The 21798-nt window shown below is 39.0% G+C and overlaps 1 non-coding gene across 1 annotated transcript; it reads left to right on the plus strand.

Moving 5' to 3' along the window:
* The first annotated feature begins 17984 nt into the window (after positions 1–17984).
* Positions 17985–18088, plus strand: LOC112738857 (small nucleolar RNA R71). The gene has a single exon (XR_003169810.1). It is a non-coding gene; the product is annotated as a small nucleolar RNA R71 (small nucleolar RNA).
* Positions 18089–21798: the final 3710 nt, after the last annotated feature.

Consider the following 21798-nt stretch of genomic DNA (forward strand, 5'->3'; position numbering starts at 1 on the left):
TACTTGAGTGATGAGGAAGATATCGAAGACTTTGATAAAAACGTGGTTGCAGTCGAAGAAGTTTATAGAGAAGTGGAGGAATTCACAGAAAAATACAAGGGAGTAGAGCTTGCAAAACCCCTGGAAATACCTTTTCCAAGGCCATTACCATCCAATACAAACTTCAAGTGGGTAAAATCCTTAGCCTTTATCTTTACTTTTCCACTTGAATATGGTTTGCTTGAAACAGATGGCCAGCTTAGAGCTCTTTGCGGCTTTAAGAGTAAGAGGGAAATGGCTCGCACTCAGAGCTGGTATGCAAGATTCCATGAAATTCTACACTTCAATTTGAGGTACAAGGATTGGTTTCGAGTTCGATTGCATGGGTCTCGGAAGATGTTTGGTCATCTTAGTGAGAATTCAAATCCCATACCGCCTGGCTGGAAAAATGTAGATCAAGATGAAAGCCGTTACAAAAGCAAGGTTTGGGATCCTGGAATATATTCTGACATTCAACACCCCGGGAACCTGAACACCTGTTTGAATTTACTCAAAGGCTTTATATGCCTAGTTTGGGACCCCGAAGGCTGTTGGCATTCCAAATAGTGGTGGAGATTTTTAGATGAATTCAAGCACAAGCCACCATAACAGAGAGCTCAGTAAATGTCCAACTTAAGGACTTTAACCAAAAGTGCTAGGTGGGAGACAACCCACCATGGTATGATCGTTCCTTTTTCAATTTTTATTACGTTTTGTTCGTTTTTAAATTTTATTCTATTTTTATTGAACCTGGAATTATTCATAACATCCATACATGCATTTACATTTGCATATTGCATATATATAAAAAAAACAGAGAGCACCCCACGTGTGCGCATGGGCCACGCGTGGGCGTCGATTTGAAATTGACGTAACAATCCAACGCCCAGAAAGTTAGGCTGGAATCGTGCGGCTGGTATGCATTAGGCACAATTTGGGGATCGCGTCGCTAACGCGAACGCGTCACTTTCACTTCACACATACCACGCGAAAGCGTGGATGACGCGTACGCGTCGCGTGGAAATCTTAGCCCCCCTAATTGGAAATAGAGAGTTGCGCCAAAATGACGCTGGAATTGTGCGTTTAGCACAATTCTGAGCGATGCGTATGCGTCACTTTCATTATCTCTCAATCACGCGATCGCGTCAATGACGCGTTCGCATCATTGCCCTTTTCACCCTAACCACGCGTTCGCGTGACCCACGCGTCCGCGTGGATTCAAATACACTAACCCAACCCACGCGAAACCCTAACCCCTTCGCGTCCCAAACCCCCCCAACCCCCCTCTGCACTCTCTCTTCTCCTCTCCCCAACCACCATACCACCACCATTGCCGACCAGGACCGCCGCCACCACCGTCGCGAACCCAGACCGCCGCACCACCCTCGCCGGAACCACCCCCCTTCTCTTCCTCTCCCCTTCTTCCTCCCCCGCCACTCTTCCCCCTCCACGACCCACATACCTGAGCCGCCCCAGAACTGCCACCGTGACCGCCTCCCAGCGCTGCCGATCACCACCACCGCCATCTCTCTGATTCCATATTCCATACCTCTGCCCACCAGGTTCCGCCAAACAGCGATTCCTCTTTCCGTAGTTAGTTAGTTTTTCGAATTATGTTCAAATTAGGATAGTTAGAGATGCATGATCGTAGTGGATTTTAGGTGGTTAGGTAGCTAGGATGTGGTTAGTGGATTTAGGCCTGATAATTGCACCATTCTTGTTAATTGTTTTATCTATTTCACAATTTTGAATATGCTGTGATGATAATGCTGTTCATATGCTGCTCTTTACTGTTCTTTGATGCAAATTGAATTTGTTTATTTTGAATTCATGTGAATTACTATTTGTTACTCTTTTCTGCACTATTTTATTATCATATGAACTGTTTCTGCTGTTGTTTATTAACCGGGAATGTCCAATTTTTAGACGAAATGCTACCCAATTTTTTCAGCAAAATGTTTCAATCAATTCCCATTCATGAATTAGTTTTAGAAATTTTAAGTTTGCACTAATTGGTTTCAACCCAAGCAATTCATGAATGCACGGGCTAGCTTTCTTATTTTTCTGATTCCCTTATTCATTAAACAACATTATTGATGATTTCACTTTAATTTTGCATTTCTTTTCGATGATTAATCATCAATAATCTGCAATATTTACTTGAATTTGAGTTACTTGTTTTTAAATCTGTGCAATTTTAGTTAATTGGGAGCCACAACACCATGCCACTGACTTTAACTTCATTAACCACTCTTAACTTCCTAACTTTTCTATTAGCTTTCAACTAACCACTTTCAAACCACTTCAAGGCATGATTACTATTTTTCCTGATTAACAAGTGATGCGCATAAACTTGTTATGCTACGATTTAGGAAATTGCACGATCGGCAAAATTCCTTCCGGCAAGTGCACCGGTTATCGTCAAGTAAAAACTCACAATAGAGTGAGGTCGAATCCCACAAGGATTGGTTGAGTGAGCAATTCGAATTAGAAGTATGTTCTAGTTGAGCGGAATCAAGATTTAGATGAGAATTGCGGAATGTAAAATTGCATGAATTAAAGGGCGAGAAGCTAAATTGCTGAAATTAAAAGGGAATAGGGGTGATTGCATGAATTTAATTACAGAATGTAAAGAGAAAGTGGAAATCGGAGATGGGAAGTTCATTGGGTTTTAGGAGATATTGAGATCTCCGAATCAAAACATTTTTATCTCTTCCTCAACCAATGCGTTCATTGAATTTTGCTTGGCAATCTTATATGATTGGATCCCAATCCCTTGGCTCACCAATTCTCTCTAAAAACAAACAAATTCCTAATCCCTTGGTTTAAATGTTCATAAGAAGAGATGATGCTCGATCACTGATTATACCACACAGTTTCATGAACCACAATTTGGTAGGATTACATGTCACAATATCCATCCAAACCCCAATCCAATTCACTGTGAGAAAGCTTCTCTAGCATGAATCCTCCATTCCTTTCCCAAGGTTCCGAAGGATTCCAATTATGGATAGTTTCTTTCCCAAGACAACTACCCAATGGAATTAGATCGAGAAGCTTTCTAACAAAATTCAAGAGAAAAGATTGAAGAAGAAGATAAAACTATTATTGATTCATTGAATTACAATAGAGCTCCCTAACCCAATGAAAGGGGTTTAGTGAGTCATAGCTCTGAATTCAATTACAAAACTAAAAGAAAATGATCCAAAGTTCTCCCCCAAAAAGTAAAAGTCCCCCTCAGGGGCTGGATTCCCCTTTTTTTGGTCCCCTTTTTTTGGTCTCCTTTTTTTTTTTGGTCTCCCTCAAATGCAGGAACTAAGGCCTTTAAATAGGCTCCCTAAATTACAAAATGAAAATGAAATTCAAAGCAAATTACAATCAAATGAAAATAAACTATTCTAGATGATTCTTGTGGCCTTGATTTGGTGTTGTTGATGGGCCTTGCTTGCTTGAAGGGTAGAGTGACATAATTGATCCAAAAAGGATAATGATCCATTAAACTACACTCAAACGTTGCACCCCCCTTTCTTGAGTCGTCACTTTGTTCTCTTGTCAACCTTGCCAATTTGATGCCAAATATAGACTATTATACCTTGTTGGAAAGCTATGGATGTCAGCTTTCTAACGCAACTGGAAGCACCTCAATTGGATTTCTACAACTCGAGTTATACTTCATGGAAGGTGAAGAGGTCAGCTGGCCTGATTGCATGTTGGTACTATGCTCTTCTATGCACATTACGGGGCTGTTTTCTCCCTCAATTTTTAGTATCCACCATGTATGCCATATATGCTTGGAAAGCTCTAGATGTCTTCTTTCCAATGCATTTTAAATCACCTCATTTGGAGTTTTGTAGCTCAAGTTATTTATGTTTGAAGAAGGCATGGTCAAGCTGTTCCATATAACACGTTTAAGCTCCAGTTTAAGCTTAAACTGGAGCTTAAACGCTAGCACTCCCTGGAGGCACAAGCTCGAGCACGTTTAAGCTTCAGTTTAAGGTTAAACTGAAGCTTAAACGTGGAAATGGAAGAAGGCAACCCTGGAGTGTGGAATTGTCGAACACGTTTAAGCTTCAGTTTAAGGTTAAACTGAAGCTTAAACGTGGAAATGGAGGAAAGCCATCCTGGTTCATTTCTCAATTCTGGCGTTTAACCTCCAGTTTAAGGTTAAACTGGAGGTTAAACGTGGAAATGCTCCCCTGGTGAGATTCTCACTTCTGGCGTTTAACCTCCAGTTTAAGGTTAAACTGGAGGTTAAACTTCAATTCCAGCATTTCTTAGCCTTCATGATTCTGGCGTTTAAGCTCCAGTTTAGGCTTAAACTGGATCTTAAACTCCACATGTGATATTCAAGCTTCCTTTATTGATTTTGTTGCTTCCTTGCCTAGCCTCTTCTTCCCTGAAATCATCCAAACAATTGCATCAAAGTCTTGCAAAAATTCATGAGAATTCTTCCATTCATAGCTTTCAAGGAATATAACTAAAAACTCATGGAATTTGCATCAAAATCTTCATGTTGAATGATTTAAGACAAGCATGACTATTTGGCCCAAATGATTACTTAAGGCTCAAGAAAATGCATAAAACAACTAAAAATAAAAGAAAAAGGCTAGTGAAACTAGCCTAAGATGCCTTGGCATCAACAAGAATTCCGCATATAATAAATTTTGGATTGTGATTTTCATTCTCAAACTTTTCACTTGAATACAATTCAAAATTTTACATCTATTTAACTCAATTCATGCTTCTATTGCTACTTTATGCCTCTTTTGCCACTCTATGCTTAAATTGATAAATTCCAATTTGCTTACCTATTTTCCTGCTTTTCAGGATGTCTGACCCTAAAAGTAAAGGAAAGAGCAAAGCAACCACTGGAAAAAGGAAAAGAGGAGAATCCTCTACCTCCATTTTGGATATCCTCTATGATGATTCCTGGCGGGAAAAGAATTTTACCCCGCAGGAAAAGGCCGATCAGTTGGTGACTACCACAGACCCTATCAAGTTTGCCAACAGATACTGTGAGCTAAAGTATCCAGTTTTTGCCACTTCCAGGAACCTATACCTGGAAAGGACCCTCAAAATTCCAGAAGAACTCAAACAATACACTTCAGAACGAATTAAACAGAGAGGCTGGTTCTTCTTGGAAAGAAACTTGACTGAAGTCAACTCATCATGGGTCAGAGAATTCTACTGTAACTACTTCAAAACGTCCCTGGATGCAGTACAGCTTAGAGGAAAGCAAATTCTGATTACTGAGGAAGCCATTGAAGAAATCCTCTAACTTCAGCCTAAGTCAGATCAGCCAGACGGTTACCAAAAGGCTGAGGAGGATATGAGATTCAAGAGATTTGACTGGGACACAGTCAAGAGGACTATAACTCTTGATCCTACTGTCCCATGGGTCATGAGCAAGTCCATAGTGGCCTCAAAGGGAATTAAGCTCATTTATCTGAATGATGAGGCTCGACTTTGGCAGCAGATTTTGAGTAACTACGTAATGCCGAGCACTCATGAGACTGAAGTGCCAGCTGCCATGATCACCCTCATCTGGTGTGTGATGGAGGAGAAGGACCTATATCTTCCCCGCTTTATCCGGTATTACATGGCTAGGGTCCATGTTAGAGGCACTCTCCCCTTTTCCTACTTGATTACTCAGCTAAGCTGCCGAGCTGTGGTGCCCTAGGAGCTAGCAGATGAGAAGCCAACCGCCGCCGACTGCAAGAAAATCATCCCTCACAGCAGGAAGTTTCAGGCTTTGGGCTACAGACCTCCATTTCTCACTGCCTCTGCTGAGGCAGCCACATCTTCCGCTGCCCCTTCATCTACTGCTGCACCAGCCACCACCACAGCACCTCTACCTGCTTTAGAGCCCATTTATCACCTCGTGCACCGACTCTTCGCACGCCTGGATCGTATAGAGCATCGCAACAAGCGACGCTATGAGCACTTAAAGTTGATGATCCGATCCGATAGTGATATCCCCTCCGAGCCTGACACCCCTTCTGAGCCATCTGATGCGGAGGCGAACGATCATGAGGAGGCTGCACAGAGAGAGGCTGAGTAGGCAGGACCTGAGCAGGCTGTGCCACATCATGAGGAGCCCCATCAGATACAACCGGCTGATCCAGAGATCCCTCTATGGACAGAGCCTCCGCTTCAGCAGGCAGACCCTCCGACCCTCATACAGACGGCAGAGCCTCAGACCACTACAGAGACACCTACTACACATCCATCTGGAGATGACCCTTCTTCACACCCAGCTTGAGTGAGCATCGAGGACGATGCTTTTATTTAAGTGTGGGGAGGTCGCCATCTCTGGTGAACTTTATTTTGGTGAACCACTTTCAGACTCTCTTTTATCCTATTTTGTTTATTTTCTGTATTTTTATTTTTATTTTAACTTATCTTATTTATCTTTCAGTACTTACACATTTTTCTTTTATTGTATTTCTGCATTTTGCACTTTTAGTTTATTAGTTGTGATATAGAATATATGGATTAATTAGCTTAGTTTACCCTTTTAGCATAAGATAACTGTGTTTAGTTGAAAATAAAAGAGTAAACTAGAAACCTTTAGTATAACAGAATCACAACAATCCACACACTGTATATATATAGCAATAAATGTTGGTTAAATTGACAACATTTTTTCAAGAAAAATACTTATTTTATAAAAAGCCATTCTAAGATTCACATTGAGTTGAATGGAAACTCTTGATTTCTACTTGCATGACATACATAACTGATATATGATTTTTGAGCTAAAGAACACACCACCCGTGAGTTTTTGAGCTTAATTGTATGGTTACATTCAACCATAAATTTCATTCTTGTGTTTTTTGCACTTCTTTTCTATGCTTGTAATCTTAACTTTATTTCAATCTATATGTCCAATATAGAATGTAGATACATACATGCATGTGATTGAGGCCATTATTTGAATTTTTGCTCACTTATCCCAAATATGCCTACCTCCTACATCACCCTTGTTAGCCCCTTGAGCCTTTTTAATCCCCTTTTGTTCTATAACCACATCACTAGCTTTAAGCAAAAAAACAAATTAAAAATTCCAAGTTGAATCCTTGGTTAGCTTAAGATAGAGATTGTGTATCCACTAAGTGTGGAGAAATATGGGAACATGGGTTGATAGGAAAAGATTAAATTAGTAAAATAATCAGAAATTTGGGAGCATGCTCATGTAAAACCAATTTAAATTAAAATACCATGTGCATTGATATATGTTGTATATATATATATATATATATATATATATATATATATATGTATATATATATATATATATATATATATATATATATATAACCTTTTAATAAATAAATAAGGGGATGAAATTACCCCAATAATAAGTTTAGTGAAGAAATCAATGCACATGGAAGTAAAATCAAAGTTGGTACATGAGTATGTAATAAGAAAGTGGGAAAATTGGGAAGACCATGATAATTTTAAATTTTTATAGAGAATATATATGTTAGGTGAGATCTTAGACTAATCAGGGATTCAACTTATAGCTCACTTAGCCTTATATATATCTTCACCTTTACCTTGACCCCATTACAACCTTGAAAAGACCTCATGATGTTTGTATGTATGCATTAGATATTTGTTGATTGGTTAGATGAAGAACAGTTTTAGAAAGCATGAATAGAAAAGAATAGAGTGATTAACCCCAAACACTGAGTGACTAGAGAGTAAACACAAAATCCAGTGAGGGTTCAATAGCTCATCTCCATATATCCCTATTTAATTGTTAATTGTCTTGCAAGTTTGTAAATTCCTTTAACTCAACTCAATTGTGAAAGTGCTTTAACATGATTTAGGCTTGGCTATGCATATGTGATTCCTTGAAAATTTAAATCAAATTAACCACATGTAAGCTCTATATATATAGGTGAATGATAATTAGAATTGTATGACTCATTTAGGTAGCCTGCATTCAGAATAGATTGCATTGCATAAGATTCCACCATTCCACCTTTTCTCTTTTCTCTTGGATTTAGCATGAGGACATGCTATTGTTTAAGTGTGGGGAGGTTGATAAACCCCTATTTTATAATTCATCTTGTGCTCAAATTGAGTGTTTTTTATCAATTCTTCACCCACTTAGTCATATGAATTGCATGGTTTTACTTTCCCTTCCTTATATTATGATATATGTGAAAACATGTTTCCTATGCTTTAAAAATATTAAAATTAATTACCCTTTATTACAATTCGATGCCGTGATATGTGTGTTAAGTATTTTCAGGCTTCATAGGGCAGGAATGGCTTAGAAGACAGAAAGGAAACATACAAAAATGGAAGGGAAGCACAAAAATGGAGTTTTGAAGAAAAGGTAGCGACGCGTACGCGTGGACAACGCGGACGCGTGCCTAGCGCAAAATAGCAGTGACGCGTACGCGTGGACGACGCGGACGTGTGCCTTGAGCAGAATGCAAATGACGCGTACGCATGACTGACGCGTGCGCGTGATAAGTAAAAACTCCAGACCACACGAACGCGTGACCCACGCGCATGCATGACGGACGCCACGTGCAGGAATCTGCAGAAAACGCCCTCAGTGATTTCTGGACCCTTTTTCGGCCCAAATCCAAGCCAGAAACACAGAATATAAGCCAGAGAATGGGGGAATTAAAGTAGAACGTTAGAGAACAATTCATAAAAATATTCATTATTCATAATTTTAGGTTTTGATGTAACTTTTACAGAGAGAGGTTCTATCCTCTCTCTTAGGATTTAGGATTAGGATTTCTCTTATTTTAGGATTGCTTCTACAATCACAGGTTCAAAGTTCCTTTAATTTATTTTCTACTTTTATTTATTCTATTACTTTAATTGTTATTTATCTTTCCAAATTGGCTTATGAACTTTTCCATGTTAAGATTTGAATGTTCTATTTAATATATTTTGAGGTATTTCAGATTAAGGATTGTTCTATTCTGTTTATGATGCTTTCAGTTTAATTTGGATTTATTTTTCCTTTTCTGCTTTGGTTTAGTAATTGGTAATACTTGAGTTATCAGACTCAGCAGTTGATTGAAAATTGGGAATTGTTGATTGATTTGGATCGCTCTAAAGCTAGTCTTTCCACAGGAGTTGACTAGGACTTGAGGATCAAATTGATTGGTCCACTTGACTTTCCTTTATTTAGTAAGGGTTAACTAAATGGGAGCAATAACAATTCTCATCACACCTGATAAGAATAACTAGGATAGAATTTCCAGTTCTTATACCTTGCCAAGAGATTCTTTATAATTATTAATTTATTTTCTTGTCATTTAAATTACTTGTTCCTTATGTTAAAAACCCAAAAATATACAATTTCCATAACCAATAACAAATCATACTTCCCTGCAATTCCTTGAGAAGACGACCCGAGGTTTAAATACTTCGGTTATAACTTTTATTGGGTTTTGTTACTTGTGACAAACAAAGTTTTTGTGCGAAAGGATTCCTTGCTGGTTTAGAAACTATACTTACAACGCGATTATATTTTTATGAATTTCTTTACTGGCAGAAACCCAATCGCCAGGTCTCTGCCTCACTGGCCTTTCTGATATGCCAGCCATCCTGCCTCTCTACAAATCAAATTTTCCTCTATTTATATACTTTCTAATTCAGTCTTCTCGTACTTGGATTGGGCTTTTCTAGCCTTTGTTGAGGTAAGTCAGAATGGGTCTTTTGCTAGTAAGGTGGTGATGCTTCCCAGGAGAACGTGCCGCTTTTAAAGAGAACGGAGCGCTCATACACTGACGCGTACGTGTCATTGCCATCTTCAGCCTCCATCATGCTTGCGCGCACCATTAACGCGTGCGCGTCCTTGATATCGTTCATTTAATGAGTGCTACATTCGCGCCATGAATGCTCCCACGTTTGTGCGTCCTTTGCGCGTGCGCGTGGATGGCAAAATGTTGATTCCAAGCTTCTGCGCCACCCACGCATTTGCGTGCCTCATCCCAGATGCTCCATCGACGCATGCGTGTCACGTATACGTGCGCATCGGTTGCAAAACTTCAATTCCAAATTAAAATTTGCTCGAAAATGCTCACTCAGATAACATAGCACTCTCTTTGCAAATGAGCGCCAATTACATGCACGCATACGCGTCATGCATGCGTATGCGTGGGTCTTCAGAAATTGTTGCCCGACGCGTAAGCGTCCTGTATGCGTGCGCGTCGATAGAGAGCGTGGCGTTCTCTATTTGAGTGCAGCGTTACTCTGCACTGCCTTTTTTTCTCTTCATTTTTCCCATTGAAATCAACCAAACATGCAATCAAAGTCTCACCAAAATCATAAGGTTTTGCATCCTTTATAATAATCATCTAATTCTTGCATAAATTTCATGATAATGCATAAAATTAACAATGTTTGATTAAATCAAGATAATCATGAAATTCTTATTCAAAAACTTACTTATTGCCTAAGAAATGCATGAAAACTAAGTAAAAATGACTAAAAAAAGCTTGTGAAACTAGCCTAAGATGACTTGTCATCACAACACCAAACTTAAATCTTGCTTGTCCCCAAGCAAGCACTAAAACATAAGGAGATTGAATGAAAACAGAGAGAGGTATAAGCCCCTTATTGGAGGACATTCCAGTTGGTTCAAGATGCTAGGTGTTGAAACACCCCTAAGGGCTTACTTGCTCAAACCTCTCCTTAGCACACACACATCACAGGTATTTAGCTTGTTTTGTTCTTTGGAAATTGATACCCAGCACCTCTTTGGGTTGCTAAATGCTTTGTCTCAAAGTAGTTCTTGATGGTGGACTTTCGGTTGGCAATCCCGGGTTAGTGATGAGCGGATATTTTATACGCTTTTTGGGGTTAATTTCATATAATTTTTAGTATGTTTTAGTTAGTTTTTAGTTTATTTTCATTAGTTTTTAGGGAAAATTCATATTTCTGGACTTTACTATGAGTTTTGTATTTTTCTGTAATTTCAGGTATTTTTCTGGCTGAAATTGAAGGAGCTGAGCAAAAATCTGATTCAGGCTGAAAAAGGACTGCTGATGCTGTTGGATTCTGACCTCCCTGCACTCAAAGTGAATTTTCTGGAGCTACAGAACTCGAAATGGTGTGCTTCCAATTGCGTTGGAAAGTAGACATCCAGGGCTTTCCAGAAATATATAATAGTCCATACTTTGCTCAAGGATAGATGACGTAAACTGGTGTTCAACGCCAGTTCTCTGCCCAATTCTGGCGTTCAGCGCCAGAAAAGGATTAAAAGTTAGAGTTCAACGCCAGAAATGGATCCAAACCTGGCGTTGAACGCCCAAAATGGCCTTATGCACGTGAATTGCTTAAGTCTCAGCCCCAGCACACACCAAGTAGGCCCCAGAAGTGGATCTCTGCACCATCCGTCATAGTCTACTCACTTTTTGTAAACCTAGGCTACTAGTTTAGTATTTAAACAACTTTTAGAGACTTATTTTGTATCTCATAACATTTTTTAGATCTGAACTTTGTACTCTTTGACGGCATGAGTCTCTAAACTCCATTGTTGGGGGTGAGGAGCTCTGCTGTGTCTCGATGAATTAATGCAAGTATTTCTGTTTTCCATTCAAACACGCTTGTTCCTACCTAAGATGTTCATTCGTGATTAACTGTGATGAAGGTGATGATCCGTGACACTCATCACTTTCCTCAACCCATGAACGTGTGCTTGATAACCACCTCCGTTCTATATCCGATTGAATGAGTATCTCTTAGATCTCTTAATTAGAATCTTCGTGGTATAAGCTAGAACTGATGGCAGCATTCATGAGAATCCGAAAATTCTAAACCTTGTCTGTGGTATTCCGAGTAGTATTCAATGATCGAATGACTGTGACGAGCTTCAAACTTGCGAGTGCTGGGCGTTAGTGATGATGCTACGATTTTAAGAAATTGCACGATCGGCAAAAATTCCTTCCGGCAAGTGCACCGGTTATCGTCAAGTAAAAACTCACAATAGAGTGAGGTCGAATCCCACAAGGATTAGTTGAGTGAGCAATTCGGATTAGAAGTGTGTTCTAGTTGAGCGGAATCAAGATTTAGATGAGAATTGCAGAATGTAAAATTGCATGAATTAAAGAGTGAGAAGCTAAATTGCTGAAATTAAAAAGGGATCGGGGTGATTGCATGAATTTAATTGCAGAATGTAAAGAGAAGTGATAGATCAGAAATGGGGAATTCATTGGGTTTCAGGAGATATTGAGATCTCCGAATCAAACATTTTTTCTTTCCCTTCCTCAACCAATGCATTCATTGAATTTTGCTTGGCAATCTTATATGATTGGATCCCAATCCCTTGGCTCACCAATTCTCTCTAAAAACAAACAAATTCCCAATCCCTTGGTTTAAATGTTCATAAGAAGAGATGATGCTCGATCACTGATTATACCACACAGTTTCATGAACCACAATTTGGTAGGATTACATGTCACAATATCCATCCAAACCCCAATCCAATTCACTGTGAGAAAGCTTCTCTAGCATGAATCCTCCATTCCTTTCCCAAGGTTCCGAAGGATTCCAATTATGGATAGTTTCTTTCCCAAGACAACTAACCAATGGAATTAGATCGAGAAGCTTTCTAACAAAATTCAAGAGAAAAGGTTGAAGAAGAAGATAAAAACTATTATTGATTCATTGAATTACAATAGAGCTCCCTAACCCAATGAAAGGGGGTTTAGTGAGTCATAGCTCTGAATTCAATTACAAAAAGTATGAAAACTAGAAAAAGTGATCCCCCAAATTCCCCCGAGTGCCAACCAACTTAAATTCTATCCTATTTATACACTTTCTAAATTGAGCTTCTGTTGTGTTTCTTGGGCTTTGAGGCCTTTCCCTGATTTCCTTTTGCATTGGGTTTATGATCCATAATCCTGATGAGGCTGCTGATCCAATTCTGTAACATTCATTGAGCCAACTTAGTGATAATCAAGTAATGACACATGACTCAACAAATTGAAATTCCAGACTCATCAATTCTTCAGGCCCAATCCCATAAACCATGATATTCAATTGGGTTTCATACCAGAGTACGTTTAAGTTAATGTTTGTTCTCAAATGCTAACTTAAACTGCAATATCTTTGGCCCAGAAACCTTTTCAATTAGTGGCGTTTAAGTTGCAGTTTAAGCTTAAACTGCAACTTAAACGTTGGACACTCCTGGAGGTGGTATAATTCAAGCACGTTTAAGCTTCAGTTTAAGGTTAAACTGAAGCTTAAACGTGGAAATGGAAGAAGGCAAGTCTGGAGTGTGGAGTTGTCGAACACGTTTAAGCTTCAGTTTAAGGTTAAACTGAAGCTTAAACGTGGAAATGGAAGAAGGCAAGTCTGGAGTGTGGATTGTCGAACACGTTTAAGCTTCAGTTTAAGGTTAAACTGAAGCTTAAACGTGGAAATGAAGAAAGCAACCCTGGAGGAGAATGGTCGAACACGTTTAAGCTCCAGTTTAAGCTTAAACTGGAGCTTAAACGTGGAAATGGCTCCCTGGTGCATTTCTCATTTCTGGCGTTTAACTTCCAGTTTAAAGTTAAACTGGAGGTTAAACGCCACTTTCAGCTTTTCCTCAGCTTTCATGATTTTGGCGTTTAAGCTCTAGTTTAAGCTTAAACTGGAGCTTAAACGCCACTGATAGTTCCCAGCATTATATGGCTTGGTAGTTTGAGTTCCAGTTTAAGCTTAAACTGGAACTTAAACTCCACATGTGATATTCAAGCTTCCTTTATTGATTTTGTTGCTTCCTTGCCTAGCCTCTTCTTCCCTGAAATCATCCAAACAACTGCATTAAAGTCTTGCAAAATTTCATGAGAAATCTTCCATTCATAGCGTTCAAGTAATATAACTAAAAACTCATGGAATTTGCATCAAAATCATACTGTTTGGATGGTTCATTGCTTTGTTATTCATTTAACCATTCTTGGTTACTTTAAGCTCAAGAAAATGCATAAAACAACTAAAACTAACAGAAAAATGCTAGTGAAACTAGCCTAAGATGCCTTGGCATCACAACACCAAACTTAATGCTTGCTTGTCCCTAAGCAAGTCCTGAGTTATTTGAGAGGAAAGTATGAAACAGAAAGCAATTACATTGGCTATATTAGCAAGCATTTGAAGTTCATCAAAAGGGTTTTATGCAGAAAGTTGCAGCATCACTTTTTCATTCTTATCAGGTAAGATTATCACTTTTTCATTGCATCCATCAAACACTGCTATGGCCTCTTGTTATTCTTATGTCCTTGGCACTTTTCTCTTCTTTGTTTTTCCTTTCTTTTTCTTAGAGCTCCTTTGCTCCTTGTTTGCTTAGTGTCATGTGTTGCACAAGCCTTTTGCATTTTCTTTTTCTTATCAGTGCACTACACATATCCACTACAGGCATTTTAGTTCACATTTCTTCTTGAGACATTGGTGCCCAGCACCTCTTTGTGTGACTAAATGTTTTGTATTTAGGTTGCTCTTGATAATGGACTTTTGGTTGATAATCCCGGGTTAGTTAACCCAAGTTACCAAGTGTTGAAACACTCCTCAGAACCTATTCATCCAAGCATATCCTTAATACATAAACACCACAGGCATTTGTCTCAGAAGTTCAAACCATTGGTGCCTAGCTTATTTTCTCAAATTTTTTTTTTTTTTTTTTGCTTTTTGGTTGCCCTTTTTCAGTGGCTTTTTCTTCTTCTTTTTCTTTCTTTTTCATGGCCAAAGACATTTATTCATCAAGATCCATAGACAGTATTCAAACTTCTACACAAAAATGATAATTATACACTCAATTTCCAGTGATCTGACTAAACAATCAAGCATGCATACCACCACTTAATTCTACTTGATTTGTCACTAATTGAGCCAAGCTACTTTTGTTCAAACTTTTCTTTTATTTTTGGAAACAGAACAAGCATGGCAAGCATTTGTTTAAGAAGGTGAAGTTATATCCAAACATCTAGGCATTCACTTTATTCAAAGCAGTAAACAGACAAACATACTAGAAATTTCACATAAAACTTAAATGACTTAAAATGAAAGAAAGCTCATAAAGACACTTCACAAACTATTATTTGATTATTAAGGAACAAGACCACCTCTCATTTGTTGCTTGGTTCTTCTTGACTCTTGGGGTCCTGTTTCTTCTTGCTTCTTGTCTCTCTTTGACCACTTGTACTTCCTTTGTCTTTTCCATCCATTCTTATCCTTCCTTTTGTACCTGCACAAACAAACAACTTTGATATCATTTTTTTCGGTCCATGTGAATAATGAATAGTACTTGTACATGTTTTTCCTTCTTTTTGAATTGTAAATCAATGATTGACTTCCTGAGCTTATAGCCGTGACTCTTGTATTTATGCACACTTATTACTGGACACCAAACTTAGTGTTTGGTAATGTCTCCTGATGACATGAAATCCATGTTGGTTGTCCTTAATGAATGTGCATAATTCTAATAAATCATAGTCACTTTGGCTCTTTGATCCTAAACAATTTTACTACCTAAAGTAATCGAAATCAAAGTATTAAAACATGCAAATGGTATACTTGTCATGAATTTCTAAATCCAGAGGAACTTCTTGCTTTTCATTAACTGTGTTCAAAGAGGAACACCAAACTTAATGTTTGGTTGTGCACTTTGAATGAAAGATTGAATACAATTTGAATAAAATTTGGGGTGCCTTCAGGCACACCAAACTTAGAGCCCAATTGTATTTTACATGCAATGTTTAGTGCACTCTTTCAACAGTTGTCCTGAGGATTCAAGTTCATGCATAAGAAACCATGCTTTATTAGATGCAAAGCAAAACAATAACGAGTAAGGATACTAAAAACATGGGTTGCCTCCCATGAAGCGCTTCTTTAACGTCACTAGCTTGACGGTTGCCCCTTGTTAGGGTGGATTGTAGTGCTTGATGTCCTCTCCTCTCACTATGAAAACGTCCCCATCTGATTCCTTCATGATTTCCAAATGTTCCATAGAAAGAACTTTCCTGATTGTGAACACTTGAGGGAGCTGGGAAGGAATGGTTTTGAGGCCAGGTGGGATTGGCAGATAATGACTTGATATCACTTTATCTCCCGGAGAGAAACCTTCAGTGGGAATTTTCTTGTTTCTCCACCCTCTTGGCAATTTCTTTACAATTCTTCCCTTTCTCTTGAGGATTTCTTCATTGACCCTTATGCCAGGAGGATCCTTCTGATCTGTTTCTATTGATTCTTGTGGCTTTAACTCTTGCAATTCTTGTTTGCCTTCCAAGGACTGTTTCAGAGTTTCAGCTGCTGGATTGCTTTCCTCCAAACACAGATGGCTACTATCATCCTTAGGCTTTTCAGGTTCTGGTTCAGGCTCAGATGCAGGTTTGAAAACATTGAAAATGAGCTGTTCATCATGTATTCTCAAAATTAGCTCTCCTTGTTCTACATCTATGAGCGCTCTAGCAGTGGCTAGAAATGGCCTTCCCAGAATGATAGGGTGTAGGTAGCTTTCCTCCATGTCCAAAATGACAAAGTCTGTGGGGAAGAAATAATTTCCCACTTTCACCAGCACATTCTCAACTACCCCTTCAGCTTGCTTCTGAGTTTTGTCAGCCAGTTGTATGATTACATCAGTGGATCTCACCTCATTCAGTTGTAGCCTCTTCATAAGAGTCAGAGGCATCACATTTATGCTAGCTCCTAGATCACAGAATCCTCTGTCAATTTTTGTTTCCCCTATGATGCAGGGGATATGAAAACTTCCTGGGTCTGTTTTCTTAGAGACTATGTCCTTCTTGATGAGGGCACTGCATTCTTTGTTCATTATTACAGTTTGTCCTCCCTTCAAAACTCTTTTCTTGCTCAGCAATTCCTTTAAATACTTGATATGTGTAGGCATCTGCTGGAGAATCTCAAGAAAGGGAATATTGATATGGAGAGACTTAAATGTCTCTAAAAACCTTGAATAGGTTTTCCCTTTTTCACCTCCTCCTAACCTCTGAGGAAATGGTGCTTTTGGTTGGTATGTTTCCAGCATGCCTTTTTGCAGTTCCTTGGCTTGCTCAGTTTCACTTTCCTGCTTAGCTTCTTCCACACCTTCCTTCAAGATTTCTGGCTCCTGTTCTGAGGGTCTGATTCCTTCTTCTTCTGAGACTTCCTTCAATATGGTGATGGCCTTGCATTCTTCCCATCTCACTCCCTTTTGTTCCCCTTTAGGATTCTTTTCTGTGTCACTAGGGAACACTGCAGTTGATTTGGGGGCCTGTTGAGATAGCTCTCCTACTTGAGACTCCATCCTCTTGAGTTTTTCACCATGGTTCCTTAAGGTAGATCTCACATCATCCCTAAAGCTTTTCAACTCACTTATGTCCTGACCCATGTTTGCCAGCATTCCTTCTATCCTGTTTAATTGATCTTGAAATTGTTGGTTCGGATTAGGTTGGGTAGGTTGATTATTTTGGCCATGATATGATGGTTGGGAGTAAGTGTTTTGTGTGGCTTGGTATGATCTTTGGTTGGAGTTTTGGTATGTGGACTTGTTATGTTGGTTTTGCTGGTTTCCCCACCCAAAGTTTGGGTGGTTTTTCCAGCCTGGGTTGTAAGTGTTGGAATGTGGATCATATGGTTGCCTTTGTTGATTTCCTACATAATTGGCCTCTTCCCAATCACCTCCTTCAGTGCTTACTTCCTCTTGATCTTGTGTGTGTATTGCAGCCACTTGCTTTGTTTCTAATTTCCTGGTGAGCTCTGCTAGTTGCTTGGCAAACACCTTGTTTTGGGCTAAAATTGTATCAACATGGTTCAGCTCCATGACTCCCTTAGTGTTGTGTCTCTCTGAAGCATAGTAGTACTCATTCTCAGCCACTGTCTCAATCACTTCAATGGCTTCTTCCACAGTCTTTCTCCTGTTCAATGAACCTCCTGATGAATGATCTACAGCCTTCCTTGATTCATAAGAAAGTCCATCATAGAAAATATGCAATTGCACCCAGTCATGGAACATGTCTGGTGGGCATTTCCTTGTCAAATCCTTGAACCTCTCCCATGCCTCGTAGAGAGTTTCACCATCTTGTTGTCTAAAAGTCTGAACCTCAGATCGAAGCCTATTGACCTTTTGTGGGGGGTAGAAACGTGCCAGAAACTTGCTTTCCACCTCATCCCAGGTTGTTAGGCTCCCCCTTGGGAATGATTCCAGCCACTTAGCTGCCTTGTCCCTAAGTGAAAATGGGAACAAGAGCAGTTTATAGGTATCTTCCTGGACTCCATTGGACTTCACAGTGTCGCAAATTCTCAGGAATTTTGTGAGATGTTGGTTTGGATCTTCATTAGCACTCCCACCAAATGAACAATGATCCTCCACAAGTGATATTAGCTGTGGTTTGAGTTCAAAATTGTTGGCCTGAATGGGTGGTTTCTGAATGCTGCTACCACAATTCCCAGAGGTTGGGTTTATGTATGAACCAAGAACCCTCCTCTCGGGAATGGCATTGTTTCCATCAGCTCTCTCATGGTTGTGAACTTCTCTATCCATGTTGAGATCTAGAGCTTCCTCAAAATTGTCCTCAGATTCTCCTTCAGATTCTTCTTCTCCCAGTACTCTCTTCCCTCTTGCTTCCCTTCTAAGTTTATGAAGGGTCCTCTCTAGTTCGGTATAATGAGGAGTTGATGTCTCTCCTCTCCTACCTGTCATACAAAAACACAGCACAGGCAACAAACAAGTGAAATACTCTTGGTTAATGGAAGAGTATGGTTAGAGCAGTTGAGGAATTAATTCAAATAGTTAGTGAGTCAGTGAGTTAGTTGCTTGAATTTAAAGGCATAAAGAAAGAAAGCATGTAACAGAGTGCAGAAATTAAAATTCAACAAGTAACTTGAACTGAATTAACAAAGCAAGAAAAATGCTCAATCTAGTTAACTTCCAATTTGAGAATTGTCAATCGAAAACCAATCCCCGGCAACGGCGCCATAAACTTGATGCTACGATTTTAAGAAATTGCACGATCGGCAAAAATTCCTTCTGGCAAGTGCACCGGTTATCGTCAAGTAAAAACTCACAATAGAGTGAGGTCGAATCCCACAAGGATTGGTTGAGTGAGCAATTCGGATTAGAATTGTGTTCTAGTTGAGCGGAATCAAGATTTAGATGAGAATTGCGGAATGTAAAATTGCATGAATTAAAGAGCGAGAAGCTAAATTGCTGAAATTAAAAAGGGATCGGGGTGATTGCATGAATTTAATTGCAGAATGTAAAGAGAAGTGATAGATCAGAAATGGGGAATTCATTGGGTTTCAGGAGATATTGAGATCTCCGAATCAAACATTTTTTCTTTCCCTTCCTCAACCAATGCATTCATTGAATTTTGCTTGGCAATCTTATATGATTGGATCCCAATCCCTTGGCTCACCAATTCTCTCTAAAAATAAACAAATTCTCAATCCCTTGGTTTAAATGTTCATAAGAAGAGATGATGCTCGATCACTGATTATACCACACAGTTTCATGAACCACAATTTGGTAGGATTACATGTCACAATATCCATCCAAACCCCAATCCAATTCACTGTGAGAAAGCTTCTCTAGCATGAATCCTCCATTCCTTTCCCAAGGTTCCGAAGGATTCCAATTATGGATAGTTTCTTTCCCAAGACAACTAACCAATGGAATTAGATCCAGAAGCTTTCTAACAAAATTCAAGAGAAAAGGTTGAAGAAGAAGATAAAAACTATTATTGATTCATTGAATTACAATAGAGCTCCCTAACCCAATGAAAGGGGGTTTAGTGAGTCATAGCTCTGAATTCAATTACAAAAAGTATGAAAACTAGAAAAAGTGATCCCCCAAATTCCCCCGAGTGCCAACCAACTTAAATTCTATCCTATTTATACACTTTCTAAATTGAGCTTCTGTTGTGTTTCTTGGGCTTTGAGGCCTTTCCCTGATTTCCTTTTGCTTTGGGTTTATGATCCATAATCCTGATGAGGCTGCTGATCCAATTCTGTAACATTCATTGAGCCAACTTAGTGATAATCAAGTAATGACACATGACTCAACAAATTGAAATTCCAGACTCATCAATTCTTCAGGCCCAATCCCATAAACCATGATATTCAATTGGGTTTCATACCAGAGTACGTTTAAGTTAATGTTTGTGCTCAAATGCTAACTTAAACTGCAATATCTTTGGCCCAGAAACCTTTTCAATTAGTGGCGTTTAAGTTGCAGTTTAAGCTTAAACTGCAACTTAAACGTTGGACACTCCTGGAGGTGGTATAATTCAAGCACGTTTAAGCTTCAGTTTAAGGTTAAACTGAAGCTTAAACGTGGAAATGGAAGAAGGCAAGTCTGGAGTGTGGAGTTGTCGAACACGTTTAAGCTTCAGTTTAAGGTTAAACTGAAGCTTAAACGTGGAAATGGAAGAAGGCAAGTCTGGAGTGTGGATTGTCGAACACGTTTAAGCTTCAGTTTAAGGTTAAACTGAAGCTTAAACGTGGAAATGAAGAAAGCAACCCTGGAGGAGAATGGTCGAACACGTTTAAGCTCCAGTTTAAGCTTAAACTGGAGCTTAAACGTGGAAATGGCTCCCTGGTGCATTTCTCATTTCTGGCGTTTAACTTCCAGTTTAAGGTTAAACTGGAGGTTAAACGCCACTTTCAGCTTTTCCTCAGCTTTCATGATTTTGGCGTTTAAGCTCTAGTTTAAGCTTAAACTGGAGCTTAAACGCCACTGATAGTTCCCAGCATTATATGGCTTGGTAGTTTGAGTTCCAGTTTAAGCTTAAACTGGAACTTAAACTCCACATGTGATATTCAAGCTTCCTTTATTGATTTTGTTGCTTCCTTGCCTAGCCTCTTCTTCCCTGAAATCATCCAAACAACTGCATTAAAGTCTTGCAAAATTTCATGAGAAATCTTCCATTCATAGCGTTCAAGTAATATAACTAAAAACTCATGGAATTTGCATCAAAATCATACTGTTTGGATGGTTCATTGCTTTGTTATTCATTTAACCATTCTTGGTTACTTTAAGCTCAAGAAAATGCATAAAACAACTAAAACTAACAGAAAAATGCTAGTGAAACTAGCCTAAGATGCCTTGGCATCAAGTGACAGACGCAAAAGGATGAAGAATTCTATTCCAGTATGATCGAGAACCGACAGATGATTAGCCGTGCTGTGACAGAGCATGTGAGCATATTCTTCACTGAGAGGATGGGATGTAGCCATTGACGATGGTGATCCCCTACATACAGCTTGCCATGGGAGGACGTGCATGCGTGAATCAGAAGACAGAGGAAAGCAGAGATTCAGAAGACAAAGCATCTCCAAAACTCCAACATATTCTCCATTACCGCATAAGAAGTAACCTTTAATTTATGCTCTCTTGGTTATTCGCGATTCAACTGATAAACATAACTGACTTCCTGACTAAGATTTACAAGATAACCATAGATTGCTTCAAACCAACAATCTCCGTGGGATTCGACCCTTACTCACGTAAGGTATTATTTGGACAACCCAGTGCACTTGCTGGTAAGTGGTACGAGTTGTGAAAAGTGTGATTCACAATTCGTGCACCAAGTTTTTGGCGCCGTTGCCGGGGATTGTTCGTGTTTGGACAACTAACGGTTTATTTTGTTGCTTAGATTAGGAAAAATTTTTCTTTTTTTTGGTTTAGAGTCTTTTATTATTTATCTCTTGTTAAAACACTTTAAATTTATAGCTCAATTAGTTAGAACGTGGTGTTTATGTTCATGGTAATTGGCTATCATATTTTTAAAATCTTTTTCAAAAATATTTTTTTTATTAAATCCTGTG

Source organism: Arachis hypogaea, chromosome 13, assembly GCF_003086295.3.
Source record: "Arachis hypogaea cultivar Tifrunner chromosome 13, arahy.Tifrunner.gnm2.J5K5, whole genome shotgun sequence".
In the NCBI taxonomy this organism is placed as follows: Eukaryota; Viridiplantae; Streptophyta; class Magnoliopsida; order Fabales; family Fabaceae; genus Arachis; species Arachis hypogaea.